This window comes from Monodelphis domestica, chromosome 1, assembly GCF_027887165.1.
Source record: "Monodelphis domestica isolate mMonDom1 chromosome 1, mMonDom1.pri, whole genome shotgun sequence".
NCBI lineage: Eukaryota > Metazoa > Chordata > Mammalia > Didelphimorphia > Didelphidae > Monodelphis > Monodelphis domestica.
In genome coordinates, this window is record NC_077227.1 from 712,281,768 (window position 1) to 712,309,175 (window position 27,408).

The following is a 27,408-nucleotide window of genomic DNA, read 5'->3' on the forward strand; positions in this document are numbered from 1 at the left end:
GCTGGCATACGTTTTTGAAGTTCATAGGGGAGCACCTTACCAAGTCTACTGAAGAATGGCATATGGGATGGCACAAAGAAATCTAGAAGAAGAGAGTGGCAAGAAACTTAGAACAAACATGATAGAGAATAATTAAGAGAAGAAACATAAAAAAGAGAGACCAGCTTACATAGGGCTAAAACCGTATCTGGCTGATATCTTCTAAATACCATGTCCTAAATTTTATCTTTTGACTTATCCTATTTGGATCTTTAATGATCATCAATGATTATATGTAGTGAAACAACATCCTTATCTGATTGGCCAAAAAAAAAAACCCATTTCTTGACATTTAAATAGTTAAACCCATTAGGAATGACTGTTAGGAATTTCACTGTTTGGATTGGCCAAAGACTGGTATAATCCCGAAGGCACATGGATGGAACTGACCCTGTGAAATAGGAAACTCAAGTACTTCCAGCCCTTCCTGTCAGGCCAGGATTTTGCCTTCACCATTCCCCAATCAATACATAGAATTTCCTAATGCTGCTTCCTAGTAGGCTTTCTGAGGTTAGTCTCCTCTCAGAACACAAACGAGAGGAGAAGGAGAGCCAGAATCTGTAGCTTCTTCCCTCGTGTCCCTCCAGCTTTCTCTCCAGGGAAAGGAGCCACCCCTGGTCGTGGCCGACGAGCAGCATGGCGGTGGCGGTGGCTGCTCCTGCGTCTAGCTGCATCTTCTCTCCACCTCTCGCAGCCTCGGAAGCTCTAACAAGGGGCCGGTCCTAGGGGCTTCGGTCAGGGTTAGCGACAGGGGAGCTGCTCCAGCTCTGGGGCGACAGCCGTGCGTGCAGTTAGCCTTCCTGGATCAATACTTTAGTCTTGTCATGCTAATTGCTCATTGGTTGACATTCATGATCCTTCCTTGCTCCCTCCCTATGTAAACTCTTTTACAGCTGGAACGGCGAAATGCAAAAACCGTGTATCTTCAAAGCAAGATCCTGCTCCAACATGAGAAGAGGGATGGCCTGGCAGCCAAGGTACCCATTTTCTTTTCCCCCTTATAAAAGCCCCAGAGGTCTGTTCCCTGGCACCATACCAGGGGGCACCAGGCAAGAGAGATGGAGGTCTCTGCTGGGATGGATGCCCTGGACCAGCCTCCGCAGCTGCACATAGTGGGCATAGGGGGAGGGGGCCCCTTTCTCCTCGCCCCCCACCCCCCAAAAAAGCAGATACAACAATCTTCTATCCAATCGCAGTCCCGTTTGCTTCAAGTCTGGCCAATTTATCTCTCCCCACCCCTTCACAATGAACTGTGTACCTGCAGCAGCCTTCTTTGCTCCCCAGAATAGGTCATGTCAGAGCTGCCGATGTGTGTGTGTGAGTGTGTGTGTGGCATCACGCCTACCATATTGGCTTCTTGTCCCTGGAACATCGGGCTTTTGTGGTTGTCCGGGGCTGTCCCTCCACCGCCGTGACCACCACAACTACCCCTACTTGTGCCCCAGGTAGCTTCAGGCCTGTGCTATTTGGGGCTTTGTTAAGCTGTTTAGTATTAATTGATTTTTTTTCCATTTTTTTTCCCTTCCTTTCCCTGGGCGGGTCAATAGCTGGATGCTCAGGAGCAGAGGATCTATCAACGGCAGACCAAGCAGAGGGAGACGCAGGCTGAATTGGAGCAGAAATGCAGCCAGATCCAGCGGCTCAGGCAGGACCTGGAGGCCAGCAGCTGACTCCAAGTGGAGCGCCACAGGCAGGTGGGTTGATTGGCTCAAGTCCCAGCTCCACGATTGGGTAAGTTTTGGATTTTTTACGTTTTAAAAGGAGAAGCTAATGGTAACACTATCCTTCTTCCTTTGCTTAGGAAGGCCCACCGTTTTGAGCCAATTTCAAAGAAATTAGAAAGATCAGAAATATAAACGTTGGCTTCCCCAGTGGGGTAGAAGCACTTTGGGAAACCTGGGGACGCGAGATAGAAGGGGAGCATAAAATATCCATGTTGCCTCCTGATCCAACCCTAATTCTGAGGTCTAGCTTCTGTATCCAAGCAGATGTCCTGGGTATTGATCTCTACCTCCTGCTATTGATTTCCTCCAGGGGCCAAGAATGGGATGGCCCTCTAGAAGACAAGAGGGGAAAACAACACCCTCCCAGAGGGCAGAGCAGCCCTAATCAGTGATAACAGTGTTAAGTGGTCAGCTAGGAGATGAGGTTTGCTCAGATCTATTGATCCGTGCTCCCCTGGGATATAAATCTTTCCGAATTTGCTTCAATGGGTATAAATATTTATAATTAAAATAGCCTGGGAATCTCTTGCAGGCACAAGTGACTTATCTTACAAGGCAAGCTTCATACTTCTCCTTCTCCCTCCTGATGCTTTTCTAGCAGCCCCTTCGCCCTCTCCTCTTTTTTGCGCATACCTTCCCATTTTGTACCCCTGTTATGCAGACCTTCTGTATGGCAAGCTCATCGCTTTCAGCTTCTAGCAGAAGCCAGAAAAAATCTATTCTTTCTGAATGCAGACTCCCGCTGGGGAGGGAGTGCCACTCCCATGGGCACTTCTTCCCTAGAATCGTCACTGCCCAGGGTACATTCACAAACCTGGACTCTGAAAGGGACTGGGATTCGAGGGGCAGAGGGGAGGATGGAGGAGATATTGATTTATTTGCCATTTTTTGCCTACTATGGCAGAAATGTGAATGCAATAAGAACTCGGTTCTTTGGCACATGATGGTAATGAGTGTAGAGATCCTTTAAAAGTCTCATATACATGAGGAACCTAAGGAAGTTCTTTTTGCTGCCCCATAGAATGACCTCTCAGTGTCTCCCAACCAGGAGTGCTTATCAGCCCCCATGAGAGACTGAGAGCATACCCTGCTCAAAAGCATGGAGGAAACAAAATAATGTGGGGCATCAGTTGGGGAGCCAAGCATCGGGAGCCATACGGCAGGACCAGAATCATCCACCAAAGCCTTTTCCTTGACCAACAGGGACCTTTTAAAGGACTCAGATTTTTCTATCTTTATTTTTAAGAAACAGGGTTGAACCTAAATACACAGAGAGTAGAATTTGAAATGGTTTTCTGTGCTAAGATTGCATGTTGTCAACCCAAAGTCTCTCCTGGGTCTGATATTTAAGTCCAACTTTGTGTTTGCGGAACTCATGATTGCTCCTCTTGGGTTTATGCATTGACACAAACGCCGTTGTCTTCAACCGTGCATGGCGTGGACCCTGGTCAGTCAGTACGTTGCCAGTCCCTGCCTCGGGTTTTTTATTCTCTTTCGAATTTCTACGTGAAAAATTGCTTAGTGAGTCTCCTGCTCGTGTTTCAGATGAGCTTGTTGTGTCAGTGACTTTGTGGGCAGGAAGTGACGAGAATTGGGTTTGCTTCCCTACATTTCAGACTATTCCTCACCGTGGCACGTGCATATGTGATCTGACACGTATGTCATTGCTGTGCAAATATCTCTATGCCTATGAAATGATGTCTGTGAGTCAAGTGAGTGAATGGCGACGCCTGCCTCTGCCTATGCACTCACAGCCTCCTTCCTGGCTGCCCTTTAAGCTTTGCCTTTTTATTCAATGGTAATAAATGTGGAGTCCAAGCCTAGATCCTTCTCAATTTAAAAAGAAGCTCAGGGTTAGGAGGCTGTTGCCACGGGCAGCCAAGGTTCCATCTTTTGGACTCTCCTTGACTCCAGTAATTTATATAGACTATGAGTCAAGCAGATGTAATCACAATAGTCTTAGTGTAAAAGTGTTTCCAGGTAGCGGTATGTATGAGGTTTAGAAACACTCCAAGTTAAAATGGAAGAATGTTCTGATTGGCAACTTCTATGCTCCTGCAGTAACCCCGAGAATTGGAATATCGTTCCCTTTGTTTGATTTATATGGCGACATGCAGTATGTGAAAGGTATAGTTTACTTTAGAAATAAACTTTTAACATTGGCCTGGGGAACAGGAGACAAAGCCTAGTAATTAAACTATAATCTTTCGCATGCTTATAAAGCACATAATTAATAAGAAGAGGCTCTATTTAGGAAGAAAAATCCTGACCTTGGCAAATTTTTTTCCTGGTGTTTACAGTTTTCATCAGTAATGGCATTATTCCACTTAGGAATGAATGTATTTAGTAGAAACGAAGTAAGTTTTGGATTAGAATGTCTGCCACTAATTAAATGTAAACTTGTAATGTGTGAGCTAAGAGATTGTTTAGTTGCCTAAATAGCAGGCTACTCAAAACCATTCCTGTCTTGTAGCAGTGTCACTCTAGGTCGAATCAAAAACCTTATTCCAGCAGGGGTGGGAGACATGACACATATGGGGGTGTGGGCCAGCAGTCTCCACCAGATAGACTCCACCCATAACACCATATGTGTATCTGTATAGATTCTCTGTTTCAAATATTTTTCCAATCTTTTCTCATCCTGTACACGTTTAACAAATTGAAAACTATAAATTTTAAAAATATAAATATTTATATAAAATATGCCTCATAGAAGCCCCATAGTATTGGTCCCCATAGATATCCCACTGAAAGACACTTTACTCAGGTTGGACCACATGTGAAGCTCCTTCAACCTCTTGCAAGCCAAAGATAGTCATGAATAGTGTACTTTACTTAGCCTCATTAGACTTAGTTTGACTCGTCTCAACCTCTTAAAAACTCCGTGGCATAAGCAAGCCATTTAAACCTCAAGAGACTCATTCTCCTTGTCTGTAAAATGGGCATAATGATACCTGCACTGCCTACATCACAGAGTGATCTGAGGACAAGCACTTTGTTAAGCTTAAAACACTCTGCCAATGTGCTTTGTTATCCACTTTACACTTTCCAAAGCATTTACACGTTGTCTTATTCTCTTCTCATAAGCCTATGAAATTTATTAACATGGGTACGGTTATCCGCATTTTATGGGTAATAAGAAAATCGAGTCACCAAGAGGGCAAGTGACTTGTACAAAGTGACGATGATATTTAGATGGTGGAGGCAGGACTAGAATGCATCTCCCAATTTTAGTAGATTCTCATTCTACTGAGCCATGCAACCTCCTTTGGCATGTGAGATGTATTCATATAATCCCTTTAACACCTAAGAATATTCATCAGCACCATGAAAATGTGTTACACATAAATATTAGATGTTCTTGTACTATCATTAAACTTCTGTTTTTTTCTAAAAGAGTATCCAAGGGAAGCATTTCAAGATTCGGTCCAACTTTGGCCTTTAATAACTTACTGTCATTATTCTATATGAATTCACAGATTGTTATTATGGACCTTTCCTGCTTAAGAACTGCATTTTTAGCCACTGCCTCCAAAATTGCAAGCCCAATTACTGTACTTATCTGATAAGTTTATTGCATCTGGACTCACCAAAACTTTTGTTTATGAGAATCTGGGGGTTAATCTGACTTATTGGTTGTACATAGTATTTTTTTTCAATGCCTACCAATAGTTGCCAATGACAAATCATTACATACAGACCCAGAGTACAGATCAAAGCTTATAGAGCTTTTTGGAGTGGGGAGAGGGAGTCAAAACATAGCCAATTCCAGAATTTGTTTTGCTTGACTGTATCTGTGTGTAATAGGTTTTGTTTTTCTATCTTTCTCAATGGGAGGAGAGGAGAAAGAGATTAGAGGGAAAGGATTCAGACCTGAAAATAAAATAAAATTGAATTTAGGAAAGAGAAATTCAATTGGGACAACAGCTGAAAGACAGTTTACTCAGATTGGACCACATGTGAAGCTCCTTCAACCTGATGCAAGCCAAAGATTCTCTCCTAGTCCTTGTCCAATATCTCTCCCCATTCCCCTGCCCTAAACACACGGTTAGGAGAATATTTGGGATATTTAAATAACATTTCCTTCAGATTCTTGGGCCTTTTATTCTCTCACAAATATGTCAGATATAGATTGATACTCCTGTGATAGGGTCCAGATCTACATATCCAGTAAAAGACTATAGATGTGCTGTAGAGAGCTAGAAATTCAAATCTGACCCATAACTTGCTGAGTGACCCTAGGCAAATCATTTCTTTTTATGTCTTTTAACCTATAAAAATAGACTTCACTATTAACCTTGCAGGATCATTGTGAGGAAAACATTGCAAACCTTAAGATGTTTTGTTAATATGAACAATTTTAAAAATTCAATTCAGAAGCTCTCGGTCTGAGAAAGGAATTCTTTACTTGTTGAGTTTGTCAAAAATAAAGAAAACCATGGAACTAAAAGGGAAAAAAAGAAGAGAAAAATGCAAAGGAAAGACAAGAAAAGAAAGCCCTCCAACTTGATTTGCAATGATTGCGTGGAAACATTTAAAAATCAGAAGCATCCATTCTTTCTGAGTGCAGATAGACATGAGTAGAAGAACCTTATGTCACAAAGTAGGAAAATCATTTTAAGTCAATTACTCAGAGTTTCTGTTTTGGCCAAGTTTAACTTCCAGGGAATATTCATAGAAAAGGGCTACTCCTATGCTTCTTGCCTCCTAGTTCTCATAACAATCTCAAGTCTCCTGGAAAAGATCATCCCCTTCCTAACATAGAGGTTATTATAATTTCATAAAGTCGACCCTTTCACTTCTCTGGAACTTTAATAACTCACACAAAATACAAAGCCAATAGAAAGCTAAAGACAAAGGACTTCCATTTATTTCCATTTTAAGAAAAAGAAAATTCAACAGAGAAAACTACAAAAGCTGTTAGGATTCATTACTTCATTTTAATTCTAATAATTATTATATAATTATATAATTCTAAGAACTTTAAAGTTTTCTTTGTATTTTTTAGCATTTGTCCAAATCATCAGAATAAATACTTTTCATTTCATTAGTTAAAAATCACTTCTGGTGATAAAAAACATTAGAGGCTTTTTTTTTTGGCAAAAATTCATATGATGCCATTATAACCAGTCAAACCTCACCCATTTGCACATTTTGATCTGTATTCATCTGTGACTATATAGATTTAACTATGCATATCTCTTTGTTCACAGTAATAAAAACACATGTTTTCCTGCACAAACATATATTTATAAATTAATTTAGGGCTATGTATTTGTTGGCTATGAGTCAGATTCTTTATTTCAATACCTCAATGATCTATCATTATTTCAACACCTTCACTAACACAGATCACAAACCCTCTATACCTTAGTAAATGGTTTTCCAGGTTGTTTTGCCACAGGACTCATGATAGCACATGCTATCCACCTCCAGATGGAAAAGGGATGGACTCAGAATGCAAATCAAAGCAATTTTCTTTTTCATTTTCTCACTTTTTTAAATATGGCTAATGCAGAAATTTGTTTTGCATGAATATATGTACACATTTTGTACATGAGAATATATGTAAAGTCACATTTGTAAACAGATTTGTTTTTCCTTGCCTTCCCAAGGGATGGAGGTGGGAGGAATGAATTTGGAACTTAAAAAAAAAGAAGAAAAAGTTCCCGTGTTTTAAAAATAAAGGAGAAAGTTAAAGCTCTCGATAGTCATACAAAAAACATGCCCAAATGTCACCTCTGACCATGATGTGACTTTCAAGGAGAACTTTAATGAAGGCAACCAATCAAAGGATTTTCATATTTTAAACTCAAATGGATTTATTTGTAATAAGAACAGAGTACAAAAGAAAGACAGTATGGCATAATGGATAGAGATAGCTGGTCTACAAGTCTGGAAGACCTATGTTCAAGTCTTTTCCTCAGATACAATATGGGCTGTCACTGGCTGATAGTATCTATATCCCCCAGACAACTTTCTAAAATGAAAAGTTGGCGAGCACTCCCAAGTCTGCATTGATAGAGGAAGTTTTTGAACTAGGAGTTCTCTAAGCCAATTAAATCACTAGTTCAATCCAAACAAAAAAGAAAACAGAATAGATACTGAAATGTAATATGAGAATAGAACTATTTAATTATTTATATTTTTCTACTATCTTCTGATGTCTTGAATTAGGTGAATAGTGAATTAAACTTATAAAAAATTACTAACTGCAATAAACATTTGGACAATATTTTTTTTCCTTCTCAGGATGTTACCATCGAGGAATGTCTAGATCCTATCAAGCTAACTAGATGTTCAAGACTCCTGATTGGCCACATGTCTATTTTTTTGGCCATGTGGCAAAGAGATTTGTAGCCATGGCAATTCTCAAAGATAATCTAATCAAATAGAGAAGGGGCACAAGGTGCATCAAGGAAAGAAATACTCTCACCAATAAAATCACAACTCTTAGAAGTCCTGTTGAAATGTGCTCATTGGTACCACTGAATTCAGAGGCATAATCTAAACTTTCAATTGCAAGCACCTACTAACTTCCACTGTGTTATATGCATTCCAGGAGACTGCATTTTCTGTATTTAAATTGTACCAAAGTCTCCCTAGAGGTGGTTCTGAGCATTTTATTGGGTGACAGTAAAAGAGAATCTGCCCCTTAGGTTTCTCTCAGTTGAGAAACAGCTCCACCCAACCTAAAACAGAAGAAAATAAAGATGCCCTCTTCCTTAGAGTCTCCCACCCACCAATATGGCAAGAGGGAGTATTGATTGGGAAAGCAAAATAGAATGGGGAGGAGAAAGTTTGCTCTAGAACTGGGAGCCACGGAAATAATCTTGAGGAAGAGGGCTCAATATTTAACCTTAACCTTCTCAATAAAGTATTACTGGCAAATTAAATGACTTTACTAAGCAGACATTTGTCTAGTATCTTTGTTTCTCATTATCTAGAGCTGACCGTGAGAAGACAAGTTTCTCCCTAGTCATCTAGCAAATCGATTTTCCTAAAGCACAGGTCAGACTATGGTACCCCCAACACACTCTATAAACTCCAGTGGCTTCCTATCACTTCAAGGTTCAAATACAAAACCTCTGTTTGGTAATCAGAGCTCTTTAGAACCTAAAACTGCACCACCTGCCTTTTTGTCTTCTTATACTTTATTCCCCACCATCTACTCTATCTAGTGATACAGATCTACTTGCTGTCCATGAACAAGACACCCCATCTCTTGGCTCCAGGAATTTTCTCAGGCTATTCCTCATGCCCAGAATGTGCTCCCTCCTCATTTTTACCTCCAAACTTCCCTGAGTTCCTTCAAATCCCAGGAAACTCCTGCCATTCTTCACCTCTCCTTTTTTTTTTTAATTTTTAAATTTTTCCATGGTTCCATGATTCATGTTTTCTTCCTCCCCTCATCCCTCCCCTCTCCTGGAGTTGACAAGCAATTCCACTGGTTAACCTCTCAATTCTAATACCTTCTTTAGCTTCATTATTTCCTATTTATCCTATATCTAGCTTGTCCTATATATAATTTTTATATGTTGTCACCTCCGTTAGATTGTAAGCTCCTTGAGGGCAGGGGCTATCTTTTGCTTCTTTTCATATCCCTTGCACTTAGATCAGAACCTGGCAGATAGTAGGTGCTTAATGAATTAAATTCAATTATCTGGCATGCTTATACCATTTTTTCTTAGTTTCTGTAGCACTTCCTTTCCTGATTATTTTATGAATCCTCATCCCCATGCATTTGTATCCTTGCACCCATGTCATATTTTAGATGCTCCTTCTTTTACAATCATTGATTAAATGCTTGGAGTTCTTAGGGGGGGAAAGTGCTATAGAAAAGATGAATTGGAAGCATCCCTGGAGAATCACAAAATTGTGAAGAACCTATTTATTAAGTGACTTTGCAACTAAGAATAACTGATTGCTTGGTGAGATGATTAAAGTCTTGTTGGAATGACAGTTCTGTGTTTGTTGACTTTCTCAGTTTGTGGAATGTAGCAGACAACTTACACAGGAAGAGAGTGAAAAGAGGTCTCTGAGAATCCAAAAGCTGGAGCAAACACTCAGGTAAGATGACTTCCATCCTGTATGATGCTTTAGAACAGAAAATGACTAGAAAAGAGGGTGAGAAAGAATTGAGGAAAATATCACATGGACAGACTAGTAGATTGGAATAAATAGATGATTTTAAGTGTTTCTTTTAAGCCATCACTTTTTTTTAAACTCTTACCTTATGTCTTACAACTGATACTAAGTATTGATTCCAAGGCAGAAGAGCTAAGTAAATAGGGTTAAGTGACTTGCCCAGGGTCACACAGCTGGGAAGTATTTGAGGCCAGACTTGAATCCAGGACCTCCTGTATTCAGGCGTGGCTCTCTATCCACTAAGCCACCTACCTGCTCTAGGTCATCACTTTTCAAAGAAAACTAGGAAAAAAGGTGATATGTATTTTCCAAATAGAAAAAAATCCTGGCAATTATCCATCTATTTAATGTAACCTCAGTCCTTAATAAAATAATGAAGCAGATATCAAAAGTGAAAAAGTAAAAAAATCTAGAAGACCCAAAAAAGGAATGCATTAGAAGTACTATAGGTGCATATATATGTATGTGTTCATATAGACACATAGAGGTATTGATTATGGATACACGTATGCATTTTAGTGCATTGTGTATGTGCACATACACACATAGCTAAACATATGCATACATGTGTATTTATAGATACCCAATTCAAGACATCACCCTGTGATGTCATTGGTCTTCATCAAAAACAAAGGGGAACAACAACTTGAGAACAAGCACAACTTTTGTATTTTAACTGGTCTAAGAATAAATTGTCTGATTGAGGAATGCATGATCAAAGGCACGATGTCATTTCATATAGTAGTTCTTTGTTTGGAGTCAGACAGAACCTGACATATGTTTACTTACATCTGAATTTTGTCATACTGAAAGAAAAAAAAATCAATTTATGGGGAATGAAACTTAGATAAATAAGAATTGTGGTGAATATAATTCTTTCTAGATGCAATACTTCCTACTTTGAATAGTACAGCTCGCCAAAACAAGCAAACAAACCAAAAAACAATATACCACTTAGAATGGTCTAGGAGTTGTGGCTAGGAATAATCCTGATTTTAAAAAATCACACATACACACACACACACACACACACACACACGATGTAAACAATGACTGAACCAACATATCCCATGGTTGGAATTTTTTAAAGTACCAAATAATTGAAACATTTGAAGTTACATAATTTATATCACTGATAAGCAAAATAAAACCTGTCCCAGGTAAATTACTTGAACACTTTTGCACTTGCTTTGTAAACAGGAACTAAATAAAAAGGAAATTTTCCCCTGAAAGTTGGCACACTCCAATGGTAGTTGCAGTATAACTATTAATATTAGAGTTATTTACGTACATATATTATCCTGCTTTCTAGGTTGTGAGCTCCCTGAGGGCAGGATTTACTTGTCATTCTTTTCTGTTTCACCCATACTGTCCAGCACAGGGATTTACCCATAAAGAGATGCTTTAATGAACTTAGGATGACTTGTCATAACCTTTAGGTGTCCCAATATAGGTATCGTGTCTAATAGGGATTTTTTTCAGGATGGATTTGGTCTAGTTTAGGCATTCCTGAATCCATTTCTCTTAAGACCCCTTGTCATGCTCTCATATTAGATGAGGTGGGACCTCCAATGTGTTGGCTTGTTCCACCATAATCACCAATGGAGCAAATCCCTCTCAACACAATAGCAGATCTATTCCATTTCAAAAAGTCCTGCTCTGATCCTTCCCTGGGACATGGAGATAACCCTGGGTTCTCAGTTGCTCTATCCCAGCAAAGCACAGTCTCTTGTGGTTTCTAGAAAACTGGAAAAGCTTCAAGCCCAGACCTAACAATGGACTGTAAGTCTGCTATGCAGAACGCCAAACCTACCTGAGAATGGGGAATTTAATGACCTTAAGACTGACCGTCAAATGAGGGATCTCCCTGCCAAAACCACCCGTGAACTGTACAAAAAACACGAAATGGGTTTAGACCTGTAAATCCTCTTTCTGATTCCACAGTGACTGTGATGGTGATGGAGTAATGAGAAGGGGGTACAAAGCATCACATAAGGATTCGGCTGATGGAAGTCTCAATGGGCAATCTTTGCATACATTTATAATATAATAAGTATGCACACATGTATATATCTACCCACATGTGAAGAGAGAGAGCGACTAAGGAGTTGTTGCAACACGCATCTATGTTAATTCTAACTAAAAATTAAGCCAAAGTCATAGTTTCAATTAAATGAAAGGATGTCTTTCAAGTTCCCCTTCCAGAGAGGAACAAAAAAGGTGGCAGAATTGATTATATAATTCATACAAAAGCAAAAATGAGCATCATTTCATTGGAAACTTGGTAATTCCGTGTTAATTCAGTTAAACAACCATTGGTTAAGCACAGTAGTGTGCCTTACAGTGCCCATGATGAAGATGAGCAAAACAGGTCACCATAGGGAGTGTGTAGCTCATGCATTATGGAGGATGGAATAAAGAGATTCTATGAAGACCTCAACAAAGTCCTCCAAACCAAGTCAATATGAATCTCAGTTTCTGAAAATACCAGTGCAAACATGGGTAAACAAAAGGAAGGAAGAGGGAAACCTACTTATTAAATGTTTACTATGCATCCTGGGGACACCAATGTAAAAATTGAGATGGCCACTGATCGCAAGGAGATCCCATTCTGATTCAGAAAGACAACATGTAAAAGAAAATTCATCTGCCTAGCAGGTAGCAAAGTCTGGAATGTTCTGAGGGTCCCAGCGGCAAGGAAGATGGCCAGACCCTGGAGTTCTTAGGTTATGCATGAAGGTAAAATACCAATGCATGACATAGAGGCAGGACACACATTAAGACCTAGAAGACCCCAGAATGCAGGGTCAAATCTTTGGGTCAGACCTGATACTCCTCCATCTTACCAGAAAGTCTAAAGTTGATGACTCCCATCTGATCCAAGAAGTGTGAATGGTCATACCACCCTTCTTGACTGACAACCAATAAGACTCTAAACAGCCCATGGCCATGGAGGGTTGAAAGGAAGGGAACATGGAGAAAGAACCACTGGTAGGGTTGGTCTTGCCATCTAGCCATCCTATGGATAGTTAAAAACAAAAAATTTTAAAATGTGTATGATTTATGATAAGGAAATGTATTATACTATTCAATCTACCATCATTTATTAAGGGCCAGACTCTATGCAAGTTACTGAAGATAACATTTTATTTTATTTTATTTTATTTTATTTTATTTTATTTTATTTTTAAAACCCTCACCTGCCATCTTGGGATCAATACTGTGTATTGGTTCCAAGGCAGAAGAGTGGTAAGGGCTAGGCAATGGGGATGAAGTGACTTGCCCAGGGTCACACAGCTGGGAAGTGTCTGAGGCCAGATTTGAACCCAGGACCTCCCATCTCTAAGCCTGGATCTCAATCCACTGAGCTACCCAGCTGCCCCTGAAGATAACATTTTAAAAAGAGAAACAATCCTCATTCTCAAAGAAGTTGTATTCTATTATGAGAGACACATGAATGTATATTTATGTAACATATGTTATGCTTATATATACATGTATGCATCTGTACATGCATGTATTGCATGTGTGTATGAATACAAACCTGTATGTAAGTATAAATACAGGATCATTAGAGAGGACACTTGAAAGAGTGGCTTTATGTAGAAAGTAGAACTTCAGCTGTGTCTTGAAGGAAGTCCAGGAGGCAGAGGCAACAAAGAGAGGGGATAACACTTGTGCAACCTGACTACAATGACCTTCTTCAAGAAATGAGCTGAAGGACCCTGGATATGCTGCATGTTGGATGATGACATTATAAAAAATGAAATTCATTCTACATTAACAGATAAGAAATGACTGGTAACAGATGTAAGTTAGTTTAGAAGCAGATGTACGTGTATAGTTAGATCAACTGGTTAGAGCAAAGATCAAAGAAAATGCCAAACTGGAAGGAAAAATAAAGATGAAAAGAAGATATTGTATTTGACTGTAGTCTGTCCAATCTAACCTCTTCAAACAAGCTGTTGATTCAGAAAGAAAATGGGAAATGTGCCAAAGGAAAACCACTGATACTGTCACCATGTATTGAGGAAGTGTAACCATTTCAAAATGTTGACCACAATGAGAAGGCCAAAAGAACCCCAAAAATCCATTAGCCAACAAGCACATAATCTCCAGGCCAAACCAAGAAACATGGCAGCCAAGGCAGTTTTAGAGTAAAAATTTATGTGCAAAATATTAAGAAGGAAAAGACTACCACCATTGCACTAATACAACAGTGGTGTTGGCATTCCTACCAATAGAAGAGATTGCAATCCATTAGTACCTATTTAACCATCGTTATTCTCATACATGTCTTCATTACTTTGCCCCAGGTAGTCTAACCAACTTTCAAAGATGTTTCGGTTCTCCTGACATCACTAAAATGTTTATTAATTATCCTTAGCTTTTGTCACACAACCCATTCATCTTCTTTTTCAGTCAAAAATTTATTTAATTACATCTTTTATATTGTTTCTTCAGTCTAATTCTTTATTTTCACCCTCCTCATTCCTATTGTTTGCCTTTCTGTTACTTTTTTGAGCTTGCCATTCAGTTTTAATCCTTCTAAGATCACCTCATAAAATAGAAAAAAAATGCAGTTGAATAAAATGAACCTACCAAAATGTGAGATTGGCCAAGGTAAATCATTTTAGAAAAGCACTTATAGATGAAATTAAGAGAACAATAGATAACAATTTTAAGTAGGGGCAAATAAATATTCATTAAATGAATAATATTTTATGTTGGTATAGTGCTTTGTAATTTTAATGACTTTTTCACATATATTATCTCTTTTGAGACAATGATAACCCTAACATGTATATGGGATAGTTAATTTCATTTATGAATACTCATTTGATATTAAATTATATACCCAAGATGGCACAGCTACTAAGAAGTCATGGTATAAATAGACATGGACATAAATGCAGAGGTTCTTGTCTTTTGTTTTAGCTTCAACAGCTTAGTGGACCTGGGATCTGTGATCCAATGACTATATCTAAGTTCAACAAAACTCAAGGACAAAAAAAAAGGCATGATCTCATCTAAGTTTTCCCTTGATAGTCTGTCCTGAATTCAAAGACCTTTCAGATGGTTGATAGGTCGACATAATTTTGGAACTACTTGTGTGTCTCTAGGGATTTAAGATCATTGATTAAGATTGCAGGGAACTTAAGGTTTTTAAAACTTCTGATTCTATGTCCATATAAGGAGTAGAATGCAGTTGGATACTTTATAACCTCTAGAATTTCCCATTTGCTTCATATATTTGAGTCTCGGAACCCAAGACTCAGGGATCAGTAGCTTTGGATCCATGCAGTGGAATAAGAAGTCAGTCCATAGGCTTAGAGTTGGAGAGATGTTTTTTCAGCACAGACAAGGGACTATGGTGCTTAATTAATGGGGGGAAAAGCAGATCAAAAGAAAAATCAAGCCAATAGAACAAAAATTTGTTCATGTGTTGAAATGCAAAATAAAGAGAGCAGGTAGTGAGCATTTAGCCATCTTCATTGATTTCAGTTTACCAGACTCATAACATGATATCAGAGAGCACTAAAAGAACAATTGGATGTTATTAAAAAGATTTTGCCAGTAATCTTTGAAAGATTATTTAAAGTAAAAAAAGGTACTGGAAGACTAGAACCTAATAATACTGTTCCTATTTTCAAAAAAATGGAAAGATGGTAGATTTTTGTTAACATTTAACAAAGTCCTGCTATCTTTGTAGAGAAAATATGTTCACTAGATCTAGATGTCAGAACAATTAGGTGGATCTAAAACTCCCTGAAAGGCATAAAAAATTGTCAACCATTGTCCCATTTCATGTCCCATATTCATTGGAAGAAGATCTCCAAAGAAATTTTCCAAAAGATCTATCCATGGCATAGCAGAAACTTGGAATGGTTGGTTATCATTTTCACTGAATCATTCAGCAGACTAGAATAATATGTTATATTACTAGCAGTAAATTTTATCTAGTAATTGGGCAGTTAAGTAGCACAGTGGATAGAGCACCAGGCCTGGAGTCAGGAAGACCTGAGTTCAAATCCAGCCTCAGATACTCTGGGCAAGTCACTTAACTCTGTCTGTTTCAGTTTGCTCATCTATAAAATGAGATATAGAAGGAAATGGCAAACTACTCCAGTATCTTTGCCAAGAAAACCCTAAGGGAGTCCCAAAGAATCAGACATGACTGAAAAATGAACAAGACAAAAGTTAATATAGATAAAGGTAAAGTGCTACAATTGGACTCAGAAAATCCATTTAACAGGCATGAGATTGGAAGAGAGAAATGGCTAGATGCTAACTCATGTAAAACATTTCTGAATTTTCATGGATTATAAATTTATTATAAGCAACAGTATACAGAAGAGAATGATGAAGAGATTCCTGTTCAGATCTGTGTTGGACCTGAAATCCCTTCCAACTCTTGAGAGTTTTAAAATTGATCTTGAGTATGGTTGATGGATCAACTAGCTCCCATATCAGTTGATTGATCATACTTTTTTAGTGATCTTCTCCTTTAATTCCACAGAGAAATCACTCATGTTATTGGAATTTCATTCCTAAGAGTTCCCCCTCCCCCACTTCATGGGGCAACTTCTCCATAAAAGTTTAGACCATAGCATTCTATCTCTTCTTTCTCTGAATTTTGAAATCCATACTCCCCAAATCTAAGATGCCTAAAGCTATTTTCTTCTCTTCATTTACAAATTCTCTAAGGAGTACTTACTTTGGAAGTGTTAATAAGACAGAGGCTGCCTGTGAATCTTTACCAATTTCTTCCTGTATTCCCCTCTACCATTACAACTTTCTGGGTTGCTAGAGTTTATTTATTTATTCATACATCCATTCATTCACTTGAGTAGGTTGATGATGCAATGCCTGTCCAATATGCTTGATAAGATAAAAAGATAAATAGAACTAGTCCCTGCCCTCAGGGAGGTTACAATCTAATAGTTGTGATAAATATATATATATATATATATATATATATATACATATATATATATATATATATATATAAGGTACCTATAATTCAAATTCTATCAAGTGCAGAAGAGGAGTATAAAATGCTCTCAGACCAAAGTTCAGTATAGCACCTTTTGGCCAGATGTTCAGAACATATATGTTTCTATCACCCTCAGTCTCCAGATCATCTAAAGAAGTAGAGAGGAACTTCCTGAGAACTCTTTCTCAATTTTTGGAGTGTCTTCTAGAATCCAAGGCAAAGAAGAAAAATGAAACTCAAAAAGTAATGGTCTTAGACAAGCATTTTTCAGTATTGGGGGGAAAGCTATGATTTTGGAGAAATGCAAGGTGTTTGCGCAACTAAGACAGTTGACAAAGAATAGAGATTAATCTGTGGCATGAGACTCTGGTTGTTAATGAAGTCTAATAAGGTGCTAAGATCCCATAAGGTCTTTCTGATGGCATACAGTGGAAGACTAAACTCCTTGAGTAAACAAAGACATCCAAGGGTGGTTTTCCTCCAAAGTCTCACTATACTCTGCTTTAGTCTGTTATGTTAATAGGACTAATACATGTGTAGGATCCAAATGTCTTTATCTAGAGGGAAAAAATACCCCTATCATTCTTGAACATTCCTCTACATTAGGCTTATTGCAGTTGGGTGAATGTACCTGAAGTCTTCATTGAAGTGTCAAGTATAATTTAGCACTGGGAGATGAATTATGGGATTGCCCTTTAGGAAAAGGCTAGAAGCTCAGCCCTGTCTGTCAAATAGGTGCCTGCCTTATAGCGAACTCTGCAGGTGAATGAATCAGTATTTGGCATATCAGCATTTAATGCAGCCACCATGCTAATGTCTTTTTGAAATGAAACTGAGAAAGCTGTTAACCTCAGTTAGCTGGGTGTCCCCTCTATGACCTGGATAAATCATCAGTGCAGGAGCTGAGAAGAACTCCATTTTCATTGCTTTGGGGAATGAATGACTGGGCAGCACAGGAGCCAGGAGGAGAGCCGACCTCTCAGCCTAAGAAGACTTAGGATTTATAGCTTCCTTTGATGGAAAAATAAATGTCACTCATTCCACCTTTCTGATTTGGCTGTTCTTAAAAAAGGATTTAATGATTTCATTTAATTAATGGATCCTTCTTTCTCTCATCTCTCCAGATTTGGAATTCTTCTTCCCGGGTGCCATTTATATGTATGTGTGTGATATATACGTGCATGTAATATACATACATAGATAGACAGACAGAGATATAGGAATGCATAAATAAATATATAGGCCCCATATAAACCTGAATTAGATGGATAGACAGGCAGACAGATAGAAAGACTGACAGACAGGTCTAGGATCCCATAGGATCTCAAGGTATATGGACTTCCAATATCATAGCAAAGATGGGTTCTTTGCTGCTAGATATCCAAATATGGAGCCAGCTTCTCTAATATATAAATCCTGAAAGGTACCTCACTGGTCCCCAGGCTAGGGTGGATGGAACCCAGACCTGGTAGCAAGAAGACTCAAGTTTAAATCTGGTCTCCAACATTTATTAGCCTCAATTTTCTCATTGGCAAAATGGGGGTAATAACAGTTATAATAACAGCTGCCTCTTAGGGTTGTTGTGAGGATCAAATGGGATAATAATTGTAAAGTTCATAGCCCAATACCTGGCACAAAAGTAGGTATTATATAAATCTTTATTATTATTATTAGTCACAGTCTAGATAAGCTAATTGAAGTCACTTAACTTTTGTGAAATATTCAAATAAATGAACAGGTTATAAGACTGATTCTCTTGGATTTAATTTAAGTTACAGAGGCCTATAACCTCTTCCTTCTCCTTTGTAGTGGGAAATAACTTTCAAATTTCTTCCTCTTAGAGTTCTTTTTTATTTTTATTTTTTTTTTATTTTCAGTTCCAAATTCTTTCCTTCCTTCCACCCTTTCCTCCACAAAGAAAAGAAGAAAAAATAACCATTATACAGGTGAAGTCATGCAAAACATATTTCAACATGTTGGGGGGGGGGCAGAAAAATAAAGTGAAAAAAATATGTTTTGATCTGTACTGAATTCATCAGTTCTCTCCGAAGATGGATTACATTTTTCATCAAGAGTTCTTTGGGATTGTCATGGATCATTGTATCTTTGCATTCTTAAAATTAACAAGATAACTCACAGAGTAACTCAAGACCATTGTGTTTTCTTCCTAGTCATCTATTGTGCACTAGAATCAGGGTTACTTTTACTTAGTTCCTATCCTATACCAGACATGAATCAAAGCTCACAGTGACAGCTGTGAACTCTTCTTGTACTTCCAATGACCTGTGAAGCAGGCGTAGACCCAACCAAATATCTCACCCAAAGTGACATGAACAGAAATGTGAAATCAGTGAAGAAATTTTACTTCTATCCTAGATGAGCGACAAACTCAGAATGAGAGATGGTTTGTTCTTCAGTCAATCCAAAAGAGCACTTACTTTTTAAGTTTAAAGTTAGAGTGAGGAATGATTTGAGAGTCCAAATTATAAATTCATTCCTTCACTCTGAGATATCTCTGAATCTGACAAAAAAATTAAGGATATCAAAGATTGGAGCTCTAACTTTATTTTCCTCTTTTTCATTTCAGAATGGCATAGTGGTAGTTTTTTATGGTCCACCTAGAATAGAAATATAATTCAATTTCAATTTTCCATAGTAATAGGAAGTAGGAAAAATAATTGAAATTCACAAATAATAACCAAATTTCATTCTAGCTAATAATTTCAACTTGTTCCTTCCCCTTCCTCTTATCAATGCTGTCATAACATGTAGTGAAATGAATAGATATGAGTTTCATCTGTTTGTATCATCCACATTCTTTGAAGGAAGATCAAATGAACAATGAAATGATGAAAGGTGGGACATGGGAAGGAAAGGGGAAAAAAAGAAACCAATTCTGGAAAATTCACAAAACTCTGTAAACCCTGAATAATTGAGTGTTGGTTGTAATTATCTAGATGGATAACTATTGCCTATCCCCTTAAGTCTCAACAAAGAAAGAAGCAACATCCTACATACTAGAACCTCCAACAAGAAACAGAGGTACACCTAAAAGTGTTCAAAATCAGCTTCAGGTCATCTATAACTTTGATATCAAAATCGCACAGAAATGGGGTCCACTAAGCCATACCTAAGGATCCATACTGCTATATACTGACTTAGAAAACCACATGATTAATATTTTCTTCAATTGCGTTTTTATTTATTTTTTTAAATTACATTTGAATCTGGTTTGGGCCAACTGAGGAGTATTGTAGGTGGCAGGCAGGGGTGTTTGATAAACTTGATCCAGTGGATAGAGCACCAGATTTGGAGTCAGGAAGACCTTCATTCAAATACTGTGACCTTGGACAAATCAGTAGCCTCTTTCAGCCTTAATTGCCTCATCCATAAGATGAAGATAATGACAGCACCTACCTCACAGAGTTGTTCTGATAATCAAATGAGAATAATATATGTAAAGTGCTTTGCAAACTTAAAATGCTATATAAATACTAGTTATTATTGACATCATAATAAAATTCTACACAGAAAATGCTCAGGACTATTCTTCCTGAGGAGTGTTATAATGCTCTTGATACCACTGTAGCAGGATAGCTATCATGAAGCCTATTAGAGTGAAGGGAGCAAAGAAGGGAATGGACTTGGCTGCCATATTAGTAAGAGCTTCCTCTTAAGAAAGATTTTCTTATCTTTTGTTTTTGTTTTGCAAGTTTCTTCATTTTGGTTATTTTAAGTTTTACACTGAAGAGCTTATCAGTTCATTACAATATTTGCAAATTCATGAATGTGTTCTTGTAGAATGTTTCCATTTTTCAGAAACTCTAATATAATGTTGTTATATCCTCCAGAAAAAGAAAAAGGGGAAGAAATTAAATGGAAATTAATTAAATGGCCATTGTTTTAAGGATGGGATTAAAAACTTGATGCCTACCATGATAAAGAATTGTTCTTTCCATTTTGTTAGACTTTAAATTACATCAAATAAATGAAAAAAATATTAATTCAGTTCTTACCGTGTACAAAGCATTATATTTCTTCCCCTACAGATGAGTGAATTGTTTTTTTCCAACTATTTCCAAAATTAAAAATTTTCATACAACCAAAGAGACAAATGTTTTCAAAGTTGGGAATGTTTTTCCTTTTATGTATATGAATACTGAATTGCTGATTAAGAAGTTAAATTGATGCATTATTTTGTTCTTTTTTCCACCAGATTAAGAAATTTACAACCGATTTAATCTCCTATAAAACCTTATCTAAAAGTTATCAGCACAGACCTCTGTTATGACTAAGCAATTGTCATACTGAGGAAGGAGCTAGCTTCAAACCAGAGGGAACTGGAGGAGAGGCTAGAAGATACCAGTATGAATGGCAAAACACCACAATGCACCAGATGAGGGCAGAGCTCCAGCATGTTCAACTGGTGGTGAGCACTAGGGATCCTTTCCCTACTTACTTGGGCCTTTGGATAGTTCTAGGCCAAAGGTGAAGTCTATATTCTGCCAGCCAAGTAGAAAATGTGTTGGTGGCCTCTTCTTGACTGGATGGGTAGAGTCAATTATTTGCTCATTTATACAGTCAGATACAAGACTTGAGGTTGAGTTGAGAGTCAAAGGTTTTGCACAATTTTGCCTTCATTCATCACTGTTCATTTCTATTAGGTATCTTTGTCTTGGTTCATGGAAAGTCAATCGGGAAATCACAAGAAAATTGTGATAGTATGACTCTGAGAAGACCACTTAGCTTTACCGAGGAAAGCCTCTCCAAGATTCTTCTGAACTATCAAAATGCAGGATGATTCTATTCTTCGAATTACTGTATTAGCTAAAGACCCTTTTTAAAGAAATATATAGTGTTAGTATATATTAACTAAGGAAAGAAGTCCCTGAATGGATGCCGAAGTATTCTTTTGTCTATAGGTTAAAAAAAAAAAAGTTGTGCTTCTTTTGTCTTTCTTTCTGGTGAGTCATGGATGTTGTCCCCAGGAGAACAATTATCAATCACCAGTATTTACCGAGCACGAACTAGCACTACCCTTTTTTGAAGGATACCAAAAATAAACAAGCAAATAAAAAGAAAACATAATTCCAGCCTTCAAACAGCTTATGATATCATTAGACATACTCAACCTCCTCACATGAGAGATTAAGATTAGAACAACTGCAAATCCACATTGGAGGGGACATATATATGACTCCTGCTCAGTGATGATGAATGAAAGACTGCTTAGGGTTAGGTTAATCAGAGTTTCCTAAAAGGTGTGAGTTTTATTGATACCTCACCATCAATCCTTTGCAGATGGCATCTCTATTAAAAGGGTAGCTCACTGATATAAAAATGAATATATTATTAGATTTTTCCAAAATATTGATCTTTTGATGATTATTTTCCTATTCTTCCTTTTTTCTTTAAAAAATTTATTTGTTTTATGTAACAGTTCTTCTGAGAAAGTGGAGGAGAGGGAACAGAAGTAAATGTAGGCAATATGAAAGCAAAATTTATCAATAAATTCATGTTTTTGAAAAAAAATTAAAAAATAAAAGGGGTGAGTTTTGATTTAGTCTTTGAAAGAGGGAAAGGCAAAAAATAAGACCAAAAAAAGTGGGGAAAGCATTCTGGGTAGAATAAACCCACTGAAGAAGCATTAAGAGACTCACAACAATTATCCCCAAGAGCTTTCTATTGCTCTACGTTATCAATTTGTTGGTGTAACATGTTGGGAATGAAGTTAATAGAATTTACAGCTGGGTAACAGAGCACTGGGCTTGGAATTCCTGAGTTCAAATCCAGCCTCAGAAACTTCCTGCCCATTTGACCCTAGGCAAGTCATTTAACCTTGTTTGGCTCAGTTTCCTCATTTGTAAAATGAACTGAGAAAAAAATGACAAACCGCTCCAATATCTTTGCCAAAAAAAAAGGGTTCACAAAGAATCAGTCTGACTGCAATGACTCAAGGACAATACCAGATTAGATTTATATCAAGGTGAAAAGGGTTGCTTCAGGAGGGAATGGGTTTCCAATCATTAGACATCTTTAAACACTGGCTGTATGAAACTTGGGTATACAGTAGCAGGGAGCTTTATTCAGGCATGAGCTTGTCTGAAATCTCTTATAATTCTGAGATTCTTTGATTCTGTAAAGAGATACATCTTCCTTAGTGGTTTGTGCTAAATCACAGAGAAGCATCAAGAGAATGGCAGGTTGAAAATCATATTTGAGTACAAATGATTTACACAGCTGTTGTTTATGCTAAAGAAAGAGAGACATCCAATTAGGAAATCTGAAATGATCCAAGAAGAAAGTAGGGAAGACTGAAGGGCTAAAATCATGTTAAAGTAACAGCTCCCCAAAAGAGCGTATGACGAGAAAACAGCAGTCTTCAGGCAACTGGAGATGCAGATTTGGGAGCCCTCTACTTTGAAACTGAATTTTTAGAACTTGTTGAGCTTGCCAAGGCAGTGAGTTCAAAGGAAAAAAGAACTGAGAGGCCAGAATAGCCGTGGGTAAGGCAAATGGTTAATGAACAGAGAGAAGAAAAGGAAACAGAGAAAGAATAGTCATAGCAAGGAGAAAAGTCAGTTGTCCGACAAATTAAAATCCCACAAAATAGTCCAGTCCCAAAGAAGAACTAAATTACTCGTCATTGGAACAAAATACGAAAATACCCTTGGATTCTGCCAATTATCTTTCTTTTCACTTGCTAAGTTGACTCTCTGTTAATCCTGGTTTAGGCACTCCCCATTCTTTTAGCAAGTTACAGTATTTGAAATGGCGTTTTTGGAATAAGAACTGAATTATAGTGTAGCAAATGCTTGTCATCAGTGAGGATTAGAAGTCGAAGTGATACATTTTTAAAATAACCCATGGGAGTTATAGGCACAACACTAAATCTTCCAAGAGGACTAATTTGGCAAGTACAAGAACACAAAAATTTTTCCTGGGGTACCAGACTCATGTCGGCTGGTACCAATTTCCTTGTTTCCCAGTGGGCTCCGAAGACAATAGGGAGGGGAACTCAGGAAATGAAGACATTACTGACAGCCGCACAACAGCCAAAATTACTTTAAATGGGTTGGCGTCAGTTAGATACCAGCAATGGAACAGAGAGCATCTGTATGACATGTGGTTATTATGCCTGAGGCTTTGGAGTGAATCGTGTAATATGGGCCTTGGGGGAAGGAGATAAGGGGAGGAGATGAGGTAGAGACCACGGGAAGACAGATTTCTGGTAGAGATACTTGTTGGTTTCCATTACTGCTTAAAGAACTCTTCTTGCCAGCTCTTTGGAGAATGAATTTTGCCTTGTCCTTTTAATCAAAACCAGTACCATTAAAGTGCTTAAGAGACAGAGACTGTTTCTAGAGAACTAAGAAGATGCAGCTAGATGGAGCAATGGATAGAGAACTTGGGCCTGGAGTCAGAGAGGACCTGAGTTCAAATCCAGGCTCACACTCTTCCTAGCTATGTGACCTTGAGCAAGTTGATTAACCTTATTTGCCTCAATTTCCTCATCTGTAAAATGAACTGCAGAAGGAAAACCACTCCAGCATCTTTGCTGAGATTTATTTCTCAAGTGGGATCATGAAGAGTTGATCATAACTGAAATGACTGGGCAACAATAAAGGAATACAGGAAGGGGTGGAATTCAGAGTAAGTGAATAGTAGGAGTGACTTGATCCTAAAGTTAAGAAAACATAGTAAAAAGTAACTAATTCACTGATTTCCCTTTCTTAAGACAGTTTGCTTATATTAATCAGGTTTCAAAAAGCTGTGTTTGAAGAACAATCCAGTCATTGATGTCTTTTTTATTTTATTTAATTCATTAATTAAGAAAGATTTTCCATGGTTACATGATTCATGTTCTTTCCCTCCCTCTTACCTCCTCCCATAGCTGATATGTTATTCCACTGGGTTTTACATGTGTCATTGATCAAGACCTATTTCCATATTATTGATGGTTGCACACAGGTGATCATTTAGAGTCCACATCCCTAATCATATCCCCATCGAACCTTGTGATCAAGCAGTTGTTTTTCTTCTGCATTTCTGCTCCCACAGTTCTTCCTCTGGATGTGGATAGTGTTCTTTCTCATAAGTCCCTCAGAATTGTCCTGGATCACTGCATTGCCACTAATGGAGAAGTTCATTACATTCGATTGTGCCACAGTGCATCAGGCTCTGTGTATAATGTTCTCCTGGTTCTGTTCCATTCACTCTGCAGTTGATGAGTATTATAACCCATTTAGAGAATCATTCAGTTTTTATCAAAATTAATTTCATCTTTCAGACATGCGGTTGGCCTTATATTCTTTTCCTTGATTTTTTCCCAATAAATTGTTACATTACATTCCTATGCACTTACCATAAGATTTCAGCACTTTTGTAAAATTCATCCTTGGCTTCAGATGCCAGCACTAATTGAGGATCTGATGTCAGCCACAAAAGGTCAATCTAGCTCCCTTTTTATCCTTTTTATCAGATATCTATCATACTCTTTACTTATTGCATGAGAGCCATTACCTACTTTGTTTTGTTTTGTTTTTTCTCTTTTGAAGATGTGAAATGTTGGCTATCAGTTGGCAAGTTTGTTGCTTTAGCAGAAATTTAGGATCCTGCCTCTCAATTTGATTTTATTAAATTGATCTGTAGACCCAGCACAAATAGTTCAGTTATTAATGAATTTTGTAATTATATTTGAGTATTAATTAGGTTTCCTTTTAAAACTATTTGCACTGCTTCCTAAAGGTGATTTTTACATGGATGAATTACCTCCTCATGCTCTGTTAGTCAATACAGATAGTTTTTGACCTGGGCAAGTTCTCACAATCACTTTAGTCATATCTGAAAATAACATAAGAATTTGACTTTCCTTTAGTGATGGACTATTTCAATAGTTTGATGGCCATGTAGGTAGCCTTGTGTCTCTCCTTGGTAATCATCAAACCCAACCATCCCTAAAGCCATTCTTGTCTGTTGTTGTTGGCTTGTTTCAGTTGTATCTGACTCCCCAGGACCCCATTTGGGGTGTTCTTGGCAAGGGCATTGGAGTGGTTTGCCATTTCCTTCTCCAGCTCATTTTATAGATGAGAAACCTGTTGTAAACAGGATTAAATGACTTGTCCAAAATTACAGTTAGTAAGTGTATGAGGTCAGATTTGAACTCATGAAGATAAGTTTTCCTGATTCCAGACCCATTGCTCTATCTACTGCCCAGGCACCTAGCTACCCCATTCTTTTCAGTACTCTCCCATAAATGCTCCATAAAAGACCCAGGAAGTTGTGTGATAGATAGAATAGAGAATAGTGCTAGAAAAGAGTTTGAAAACCCAACTTTTGAATGCCACCTCAGTCACTTACTAATCTGGACAAGACAGAATCTCTGGGCCTCAATTTCCTCATCTGTAAAATGAGTCTTGGACTCAATTACCTCCTAGCTCCCTTACAGCTCTAAAGCTATTGTTTTATGATCTCTCCAGCATTTTAGTATTCTTTGGGTTCCTTTATGGTAGTTGCCATTCCCCATCTGTTATCCCTCGCTCTGAGGAGAAAAGATGAAAATAAACCAACATTCTTAATCACCTCCTATGTGCCAAGCATTGTGTTGAGCACTTTACAACTATCATCTCATTTGATCCTCACAATGACTAAGAAGGTTCTATTATCATCCCCATTTTCTAGAGAAGGAAACTCAGGCAAACAGAGATTAAATGACTTGTCCAGAGTCACAGAGCTACTAAGTATCTGAGACCCAATTTGAATTCAGCCCAGGCTCTCTTTTCTGATGCTTATTGCTGTCTTTTATGTCACTTTCTGGGTACAAGTTATCACTGACAATATGTTTCAATCCACTCACAGTCACCTTGTGTTTGTGTATTGCCCTAAGAGTCATGGGTTGTTGGTAGAGTACAGCATGTTGGGAATTAGGTTAGCTAAGCAAAATTAACTGAAATCAGGAAACTTCTAAAAAAGGATTTATTCTAGTCAAGGCACTCTGCTCTGCTCTAGGATACAAGGATACAAATAAAGAGCCCCTGCCTTCAGGGAGCTTACATTCTCCTGCAGGGGATGTAATACATATACATCTATGGAAGTGCAAAATAACTTGAGAAAGAGTTGGGTGAATAGAAGAGGCTTCAGTAGATGATAGAACAACATAGACTCGGGGAATAAAAGGCCAGCTGTTCAAAGATCCAAAGATGGGGGTGATGGCTTATCAAATCTGAGGAAGAGTTGGTAGGCCTTTTTTCAGTTAGAACACAGAATATGTAAGAGAAAGTAGTATAAAATATCTGGAATCAATGAAAAACTTTAAATGCCAGGTGAAAAAGTTTGTACTTTATGTAAAGGCTGTAAGGAGCCACTGAAGATTTTTGACAAGGACCTGTGCCTTAGGAAGATTATTCTGACAGTATGTTGATGCTAAGTCTAAGAAGGAAATTTCTGGAAACCAGGAGATGGACTCAATACACAGAATGAGACATAGATTTTTGGATATAG

The 27,408-nt window shown here is 37.9% G+C and overlaps 1 long non-coding RNA gene across 1 annotated transcript in view; it reads left to right on the forward strand.

The window, feature by feature from the left end:
- LOC103096853 (uncharacterized) overlaps positions 1-27,408 on the forward strand; it is a 284,089-nt gene that overhangs the window by 229,943 nt on the left and 26,738 nt on the right. The window contains exons 7-10 of the long non-coding RNA XR_008915145.1: positions 933-1,016; positions 1,587-1,733; positions 9,751-9,833; positions 21,125-21,337. This is a non-coding gene — a long non-coding RNA (uncharacterized LOC103096853). The remainder of the gene's footprint in view (positions 1-932; positions 1,017-1,586; positions 1,734-9,750; positions 9,834-21,124; positions 21,338-27,408) is intronic.